Here is a 10,613-nt window from a genome sequence, read left to right as displayed (position 1 = left end):
CTTATTGTGGTTAAAAATACATGCCTAAGCTTATCATTGAGGAATTTCGATACCGGGTGGGGTGAGTGCTCCCTTCATGGATCACTGCCTTGTTGTGGCGAAGGGGCTTGCGAAACTCGATGAAGTCGTGAGCTCTGCTGTGTAGGGCCACCCAAGATATACAGGTCACGGCAGAGAGTTCTGACATAATGTGATTCACTGGAGAAGGTAATGGCAACCCACTGCAGTATTTCCTGCCAAGAAGACCCTAGGGCCAGTCACAATAGCATTAATGATAGAGCGCCGGAAGCTGAGCCCCCCAGGTTGGAGGGCGTCCCGCATGCTACTGCGGATGAACAAAGGGCGATTCATGGTAGCTCCAGGACGAATGAAGCAGCTGGGCTAAAGCCAAAAGAACGCTTAGTTGTGGATGTGTCGGGAAACGACCGGGAAGTCCGATGTGGCAAGGAGATATATCGCATAGCAACATGGAATGTAAGATCTATGATGGAAGGTAAACTGAATGTCAACAAGCGAGAAATGGACAGATTGAACATCGATATCTTGGGCATCAGCAAGCTCAAGTGGACCGGAATGGAGAATAGACCGATTTCACAAGGAGTTGCGCTACGCCACCGCTGCTGTGATGCATTCTGGTAGTTGTGGTACTGCGGCCGGATTTTGGCGCGGAACTTGCGTGCGGATAGCGCAGTGCTACACGGCGTACGAAGCCAATACGCGGTGTTTCGCGATGGTGGGATACACTTGTTGTGTGCCGGGTTGCTACAACAACAGGAAGCATAAAGGCCTGGGATTTTACGTTTTTCCCAAGGAAAAGAAGCTCCGAGAGCAATGGATCGCAAAGATCAACAGAGCCGGACAGACTGGAAGGTAAGTTAATTAATAGCGGTGCGCTTAGCCTTTTGTGCGGTAAATAACGCGGGAATATCTGCATGTTTGCGAGAGGGATATATATTATGTGTCAAGGAGGCTCTATACGGAATGTGGTCCGCGCGTAAAAGACTAGCTGCTCAAAGGAGACGCCGCCGGCACCCATACCGCTTCATAACTTGTCATTAGCTGGCGCATATCTTTTTTTCTTTTTTACTTTTAAGCCCGTATTTTTTCCCGAGCAGAGCGCGGGTGCTATGTCGCGAGCTGCATTAGAGATGTCGGTTGCTTTCAGTTCAGTGATGCGCAAGCCGACGACAGCAATGCCGGAAACCTTGTCACATTCTCATGTCATGTCTGTATGGACTCTCAATAGTGCTGCTGCTAAGTCGGCTGGTGTTTTTACTGAGACGTACCTGCAAATACGAATCTTCGCTAAAACTGTGCATTCCTGGCTTCCTTATTCAGCTGTTGGGAGAAAGTCTACTTGTGAACCGCCGCGGTGGCGCAATGACATTTACATTTGGTTGCTGATCTCAAGGTCGCGGGTTTCGTCCTGAACGCAGCAGCTGTATTTTTGATAGAGGCGAAACACAAAAATGTTAATGTGCTTGACGCACTGTAGGAAACCCCCAGGTGACTTAATTAATCCTGATGTGCTGCTTCCAAGCGGAAAGCCCCCCCCCCCCCCCAAAAAAAAGGGGGGGGGGGGCTATTTACAGCATGATTGATATGAGTCGAGTCTTGTTTAGAAATGGTCATAGTGAACACATCAAAGTGTTATAGAACTGTATGATCATTCTGTTTAAAGATTTTTCCGGTTCATTCCAACATCAGGCCACAGGGTCTGTGGAGCCCACTTCGAAGGAGGCAAAAAAACCTACATGGTTCGAGTTCCCACTGTCTTTCCCCTAAAGCCGCAAAAGGTGACGGAAAGGCGTCCCCTGATACGAAAGGTATAGTAACTAACTCTAAGCCGAGAAACTTGTCATTCAAATTTATAAATTGTACATATTTCTGTCAGCTGCAGGTTAATGTATCTAAGTGCTTAGTATTGAGTTGCAAATTAGTCATAGCATGAATCTCTTATGTAACAGGTACTGCTGCAGATCCCATGTGCTGATTGTGAACAAACTTTTTCAACAAAAATACTTGATCCTTATTTTAGAAATAGGACCATCAGGTAGTCACGCATTAGATGTGTGATAAGCAGTACATAGGTTTGGCTTATTCTTATGCATTTCTGCTATTCATTTTTGCTATATTGACTTTTAATGTGCTTACTTCGGCTCCTAAAACCACATTATTTTGTAAATAAATGATATGTTTTTCTCCTTGCCTCAACTAGCCCACTCAAGACAACTGTGCAATGCAAATTGTGCCCGGTGCAAGTGGTGCAAGTGGTACAGATGAAGCTGACTACACCACCATTGATGGTACACCTTCACGCAGCGCAACCGAAGATCATAACTACAGTTTTCCGAAAGCAAGCGACCGAAGTGCCCTTGACAAAATTGCTGCACAAAAGGAGGTAATCTCAATGCTTCAAGATGAACTGGACAGCACAAAGGCAGAGATGGAAACAGTTAAGAAACAGCTAGCGAAATCGCACCAAGAACAAGCCGAAACAAAAAATTGTGCAGTCGATTGCAGCAGAAGAACAGGTTACTAAAGATTGAATTATCAGTGCTACACAATGAAGCCAAAGACATGAAAGCTAAAGCCAAAAAAAAATGAATTTGCATTTGAGGTGCTGATTCAAGACCAGAAAAAGCTGAAGTACTACACAGCCTTCACCTCACGTGAACGTCTTGAGGCATTTTGGTTTTTCCTTGAGCCGGAAGCCAAGAGACTACTCTTCTGTCATATGCCAAATGCAGAAGGTGAAAACAGGAAGTTTATTTTGCCTTTGAAGACCCAGTTGATCCTGGTGCTGATGCGTCTGCGACTGGGCCTTGATGGAACTGACCTAGCTTATAGGTAAGCAGTGTGCACTTGTGCCTTTTGGCACCACATTTCTTGCTCCTAAGTATAACAAAAGGAGCATTTACACAAACAGTGGTGTGGAGCGGCACCTGGGACATTTATGATTTCAAATCAAAGTTCATGCAAAGTTCATGGCACAAAAGGTTCTTACTTTGCCCGTCAGCAGCTCAGAAAAGTAGTGTATTAAGGTAAAACTAATGTGCAGTAACAAAAACTGAGCTGAATGTTCCTAGTCAAAACGATTCTTGCTCTGATGGAGTGAGGAAAAGGAAATATAGGTAGATTGCAATTTTGGGTAGCAGACAATCCTAAGGAGCAGCTATGACTCAGGAGCATTAAGATTTGGTCAACTTGGTTTTGTGTTATTACTAGCACTGTTAAAATGCCATTTACTCTATTGAAATAAGCAGGTGCTATCACCTACACACAAAGTTGTCTTGTGAATGAATACAAATAGTCAAGTAGAGTTCTTTTGATCGTACATACCGTATTACAAGAAAATGTCTTGGTGTAATCCATACTGGAAAATACGCTTATAAAAATTAAATTCTTTAATAGGTTTGGCGTTTCACAGACAACAGTGTCACGGATATGGGTCACCTGGCTGGATTTCCTGAACAACAGGCTGTGTCAGGTAAGAGGAAAATGCACAAAATTTCTAGCAGATGGTCAAATGATGTTTAAATCGAAAGGCTGCAATCATCCAATTTCAACTCTTTATGCAGGTTCCAACATGGATGCCACCTGCCATCTGTGATATGTACCGACCTGAAGTGTTCTCTGAAAAGGGATACGACACAGTTGATGGCATCATGGATTGTACTGAAATATTTATAGAGACCCCGTCATCCTTCAGAGTTCAGAGTGAAACATACTCACTCTACAAGAAACAACACCGCCAAAGGCCTGATAGTATGCAGTCCCAACGGGTTCATCATGTTTGTTTCAGATCTTTCACCTGGAAGGCTCTCCGATAAGGCCTTAACACTTTCATGTGGCGTCCATGACAAGTTCTCACCTGGGCGCAGTATAATGGCAGACAGAGGATTCACCGTAGCTGAGGAATGCAAGCAACGTTCGCTACTCTTGAACATCCCACCATTCATGAATGGGCGCTCACAATTATCAGAAGACGACGAAACAGAGACAAGACGCATAGCAAGCCTTCGAATACAGGTTGAAAGAGTAATAGGAAGGCTGAAGAACTTCAGAATCCTCTCTCAAGTGTTTGCCAACAGCATGATTGACCAGCTCAACAAGGTCTGGCATGTGTGTGCACTTTTAACGAACTTTGTTGATGAGCCTTTGCTCAAGTAATGTACGTGAACCAAGTACTATAGCGAGCAAAAGTTAAATACCCTTGCCAACGTGTGCCGAACCGTCATGAAAAAATAGTTTTGCAGTGTGTGCATACACTGCCGACATGTGTATTTTCTGTTTTTGTTATCCACTTTTGTTGTGTCTTTGGTTGCAACACTCTTACAGTCCACTGCCCACTTGCAGGGAAGAAAGTTCTTCATAGTTGTAAAGACAGTTTGTAGCTATTATATGTTCACTTTTCTAACAGTGAATAAAAAACTATGTATGCGATGCATCTACTGACAGCACTATACAGATATAGACACACCACAGAAAACTAATACCTGCCATGAAAGACAATCTTCACAAGATGAAAGCTAGAAGAGAAGGAGAAGTGGAGCGCACCTATTTAACATGCTATCCTGACAGCTGTAGAAAAAATAGTTAATGAAGGCATTGGAAACAGTGTCATCTACACCGATTCGTTGAGTGTACTGATGACTTTAAATCACAGAAATGCTGTCATGCCTCTAATTGGGGACATAATACATAATGTAAAAATGATCACGACACAAGGACATAACATAGTGTTCTGTTGGGTCCCTAGTCACGTAGGCATTGGCGGCAATGAAAGAGCAGACAAATGTGCTGCACTTGCCCACAACAAATTGATTCAGAAAGTAAACATACCACATAGTGATTGCTTGAAATTAATAAAACATAAACAGATGAATAAATGGCAGTCCAGATGGAACAACCAAGAAAATAATAAGTTGCGCCTCATAAAGCCTGTAGTAGGAGAATGGAAATCGAGCACACATCAACAACGTTTTACGGAAGTGATAGTATGCCGTCTTCGTATTGGACATACACATCTTACACATAACTTTCTGCCAATGAAACATAACAAACCGACTTGTGAAGAATGCGACGAGATACTCACTGTAAACCACATTCTAATTAAATGCTCAAAACTTGAGGCACTACGGAGAAAACATTTTATTATATTTTACAATCGTACCATCCCATTCCATCCCACCTTGCTTTTAGGTGAAAGAGCACTTGTAAACCTAGCATCTGTTCTCATTTTCCTAGAAGAAGGAAACTTTTTAAACAAACTATAGATTTAACATATCCATTTCCTCTTTTGCAACCAAAACATACATTAACCTTGCTCTTGGCGCATGATAGCCTTAGTTACTTATGCGCCATAAAACCCAACCCAACACACACACACACCTATTTAACACACAAAATCTGTTTTACAACATCAGTAGCATCCTTAACAAACATAATGAATTATGCTCTCCCCCCCCCCCCCTCCTGATGTTTTCAATGGCAATTTTCTATCTCCACAAATCCCCCTCCTACAAGTGTCGAGTCTTGGTTATATATGCCCATGTAACCAGTCACAATTAACCTTCACAGCATTCTGAAATTGATTAAGTCACTAGAAATATTCGCTGCTTTGGGTTCCAATCTGATCAGCACCAAGTTCCTAAATTTTAGAAGTGCTTGCTCCTCTATTATATTAAAAAAACTTTTCCAGCAGTCACTGGACTAGGGTTCGCTGCCTGCCGCATGGAAGGTCGGGAAGGTGATTCCGTTGCACAAATGAGGTAACAAATTCTCCACTAAATTCCCGACCAATTTCGTTCACCAGCTTTCCTTGTAAACTTCTTGAATACATCCTGTTTCCTCACTTAATTTCTTAGAATCAAACTCTTTCTTCTCCCAATTTGAACACGGTTTTCAAAAATCGTGCTCTTGTAAAACCCAACTTAAACTATTCTTCATCGTAGCTCACTAGCCAACTACGTATTCATAGATTTTGCCAAAACGTTTGATAAAGCTGCCATAGCTTACTACTATACAAGTTACAAAAGCTTAACCTGGACTCAAAAGATTCTAACCTGGCTAGAAGATTTTCTTACAAGTTACCATCAGTTTGTTTCGATTAGTGACCTCGCATCAAACCCAAGCATGATTCATAACGGTGTTCTTCAAGGTTCTGTGCTTGGACCGCTTCTTTTCCTTATCTATATTAACGATTTACCTTCCCAAATTTCTTCTAATAATCACCTGTTTGCCTGTGTAATATTCAGAGAAAGAAAATGTGATGGCGACATACTAACTTCAATCTTACCTCGATTCTATCTCGGCATGGTGCAAATCATGGCTAATGGACCTTAATGCTCACAAGTGCAAATTCCTGCATGCGTGTAGGATGAATAATAATTTATCCTCGTATCACACAAATGGCATGCTGTCATATAAATACCTTGGTGCTCACATCTGCAACAACATAACCTGGACTGTTTATTTTATGCATGTAACAATGCCAGCAAAATGCTTGGATATCTTCATCGTAGTTTTTGCAATCCACCTTCTTTTCTGAAAATTTTACTCTATACATTACTCATATTACCTAAACTTGAATATGCAGCATCAGTATGGGGTTCTTACCAGCAGAACTTAGCACACTTATTGGAAATGGTTCAAAATAATTTTGTATGGTTCATCCTCCACTTAAAACTGCAAGCATATCAAGTACGAAAGACAGCCACGGCCTGCCATCCCTTGCCCCTCGTCGTAGAAAACTTTGTCTTCGCATTTTTCATGAAATTTTTCACCATTCTCACTTGCGAGAAGAATTTATTTCACTGCCACAGTACGTATTACCACGGACGGATCGCCCTCACAAATTTGATGTATATTTCTGCAGAACAAAAACCTGCTTTCATTTTTTTTTACCCCATACCCCGTAAGTGGAATCGCCTTCCTGGATCACTGGCACTAATCAATCACAACAAAATGCTTATACCACGAATGAATTAGAAGATGTTGCTAGCTACATAATTTTAACTAAGATTATGCTCTTATTGTTATGTTTATTGCAATGCTATGTTTAACTGCTCCCCTCTTCAAGGCCATATGGCCCTAAAGGTATTGAAATAAATAACCAAAAGACATGGAGTTGAATTCACAAAACTGTCTAACTGTGACTTTGTGATCTTTATAGATTCTTATTGAAGAAAGCTTTGGAAATATATTGGATGTGCATCAACAGCTGCATTAATCATGCACTGTTTCACTTTCAAACACTTCATAAAGACTAATAGTCCTCTGTTTTCAATGCATGTTTTAGACAAATTTTAAGAATGAAACAAAAAAAAGCAGTAAAGTGCACAAGATATAGCAGCGAACTTTATTTTCCTGGTAATACATTCTTTCTTACATATATAACTAATGCATTGCAAAGAGAATAGACATTCGTGTCGTAAATGATGCATCTCAGTGAAGAATCATAGCTGCTTCTTGCAATTCTTTGCGTACATATCACAGATCTGCTCTGAAAATACTGTTCACGGAAAAGCCAGAACTTTATGTATCACAAGCTGTTTGCATAGTCGTACAACAGTTCTTTGAGCAACACTTGAACAAATAACAAAATTTATTGCTCTTTATGCACCCGGTCATCACAGATCTATTGAAACATGCAACCGAAAGTATGAAAATGACTAGAACATTACATAAATTGTAAGCACTGTTATCAACAAGCAAAGGACAATATGTTAATACAGTTGAAACGTTGACTTAAAATTTCTCTTGACGGTGATCAGGAGCTGAGAATGAACTTTAACAAGACTACAATTTAGGCAATCTCCAGCAGTCACCTACAGAGATTTTTGAGTGTCAGAGAGGAGCCTTTACACGGCTGAACACACCGAAATTGGTACTGTACACATCTGCAGGAAGTTCACGTATCATCACATGAAAACTCTAGGAAGTTTCTTTCATAGCTTGCACAAAACACATTGCAGAAAATTAATCAGTGGTTAAAGTGCTAAGCTGCAGACCAGGTAGACTTGGGTTTAATCCCAGCTATAGTGGCTGTGTATCTATGGTGTCGAAATAAACACACCTGTACATAGAGGTGCACAGAGGAAAGGTGACTTGGAACAAAAGTACAAGTCCTCAGTCATTAGTATAGTAAATGCCTGCGTGGACATAGCCCCATACTTTTAAAAACGATGGCACAGGTCTGACAGAGAGAGGTATAGGGGTGAGCTTGGCGCCCCCTTAGAGGAATAGCTCTCCCCCCCCCCTCCCGATTCCTCTAAAAGAGCGCCAAGTTCACCTAGAAAAATACCCCCCCCCCCTTTTCAATTACTCTAAAGGGGTGTCAAGTTCACCCTTATGCCTCCCTCTGTCGGACCTGTGCCGTCGTTTTTTACTATATTGGTGGCCGAGGACTCATACTTTAGCGTTCCAAGTTACCTTTCCTCCGGAAAGCCGGGAACTCAATTAAGAAACCATTGTGAGAAAGGCGTCGTCGAGTAGGTTTCAACTCTAAATTCTTGGCAAAGATTGATTTGTTTCTTAAGTGCAGAGTATTTTGTATGTGTTGCTATTTCATCACCTCAAAATAAATGCTTTATAACCATTCCTTATCTGGGCACTATGTTTTGGCTGTAAAAACAGGGAAGGGGGTGCACTGCGGTGAAACTTGGCTCCCCTAATACATAACCTGATGTCCATGTGTCACTTTGCAACATTAAACCGAGCAATTACAATTTTTCAAACCAGATTAACATATACATGTGCAGTTTTCCCTTTAAATTATTCCTACTTTCGAAAACTCTGGTTCCTCCTTGTATTAGGCACATTAATGACATGCACATCAATGCCATTCTTTCAAAACACTTGCTTCAGTTTTTGTTTGAAATAAATGGCAGCAAGTAAGCATTAATAAAAAATGTGCAGCGGTCCACTAATTCAATGAAGAACGATTCATTGAACAGCACTGTAACCTGCAAGCACTTCTCTTTACTGTAAACAAACAGCACACACGACTTCATCTCAGCCACACCCATTTGCATTTGCACTTGCGTGTAGTATTTGCTACTGAGCTTCAGGTTACCATTGCGTAGCTCCCCCTTTGCAAACACTTCCACATTCATTGGAATTTTGATCTCAAGAAGGCGAGCCTCACAGCAACTGCATGAAACAATACCATCAGGACTTGCACCCAGAAATGGCTTGAGGCATGAGAGAAAAAGGCCACATTCTCTGACATGAACGTCAACATGGCTCTCGTTCTTACTGATGAAAGCTGCTCGTGCCTCGGCTTCAAGCAGCAGCCCTCTTTTCATTGCATATGTCGGACAATTTTTTTTGCCCATTACTGCACTAATGAGAGACCGTGCATCATGGGGCCCCATTTTTGTCCTGCATGTGTGCACCCATGTATAAACCCTGTGTGCAATTGAGGCTGTGATTAATCCTTCCCTGTAAGAGTGCCACAAGGAACTTGCGCTTTGCAGGCGTGTGGCTGCCTCAATGACCGTGACCTCCTCATGCGTATGCAGTTTTGAAGGACACTTCTCTTTCACCCGTTGCAACCACCGGGAAGGCAGTTTACAATCGCTGGCTGTATCTGGCTCCACAGCTTTCTTTGTTTGGACGGGCAAAAAGTCATTTGCTTCCAACACATCGGCAAAACACTGAAGGCCACTTTCCTTAAGTTTTCCGTGTAGGTACACCAGTTGTGAGGTGCGAACATTTAAGTTTTCACGCCCGAGTGCTGAATATTCCACTCGCCTTTTGTGGTGAGTTATTGCAGGACTAATCCTTTGTGATGTGTCCTTGCAGAAAATTAGGCTGTTAACCTCCTCGCTTACTGCCCTTGGGTTCCTTGGCTGGTACCACTGGCGTTCTTTCTCTGTACAAGAAACTGAATCTGGTACACAACTGAGATCATGCTGAGCAATATACATAAGTCCATAGAGCACACAACAGAGATGTTTACACCCCCCCCCCCTTCCCTGCAACACATGAGCAGTGGCCGGTTATTACCTCACCATCACACTCCGAGACTTCAGCACCGACTTTGTAGACTGTTCGTGTCGACATAGATGCCAGCACTTCAGCACGGACAGTAGTTTCTGGGGATTCCCTGGTAGAAAACTCAAGTTTTTGAAGATGGCCAGATGTAAACAGGCGCAGGCCGTCTTCTCTGTGGTTCCTTGCTCATTTGCTTTCGATGTACCTGCGTGAGAAAAATAGCAGTAAGGATGCATCAAACAGCCACTCTTTGGGCACTATGAAGAAGTGTTAGGAGTCACAATTGCCCAAATAACTTCTGCCTCTATATGAGTAACAAGAGTTCCTTACTAAATTAAGATGCAAAGCATTAAAGCATTAGGCTCCCTACCCATTATGATTTGACCAAACCACTCGATTAAAAAGCTATAATTTATTCTGTAATGTGATCATGCTGCTTTGTTAAGTAAACAAACAATAATTTGAGCTTTGTTGTATAATTTTGTTTATTTATTTGCCATGTGCTTAAAGGATCATTCCACACCAAACGCCATACACGTTTCGTTCGACCACCTCCAATTTGTTAAAAAAAGAAAAATTGTGGGTACTTAATGTGCATAATCAAAGCCTAA

General features: G+C 41.9%; 2 pseudogenes; one reads left to right on the top strand and one right to left on the bottom strand.

The window, feature by feature from the left end:
* The first annotated feature begins 730 nt into the window (after positions 1 to 730).
* On the top strand, positions 731 to 4,173 carry LOC146194223 (uncharacterized; annotated as a pseudogene).
* Positions 4,174 to 8,811: 4,638 nt separating this feature from the next.
* On the bottom strand, positions 8,812 to 10,086 carry LOC146194222 (uncharacterized; annotated as a pseudogene).
* Positions 10,087 to 10,613: the final 527 nt, after the last annotated feature.

The sequence above is a fragment of the Amblyomma maculatum genome, chromosome 3 (assembly GCF_055883805.1).
Source record: "Amblyomma maculatum isolate TAMU_Amacu chromosome 3, ASM5588380v1, whole genome shotgun sequence".
In the NCBI taxonomy this organism is placed as follows: domain Eukaryota; kingdom Metazoa; phylum Arthropoda; class Arachnida; order Ixodida; family Ixodidae; genus Amblyomma; species Amblyomma maculatum.
This window is presented reverse-complemented; position numbering and strand designations above follow the sequence as displayed.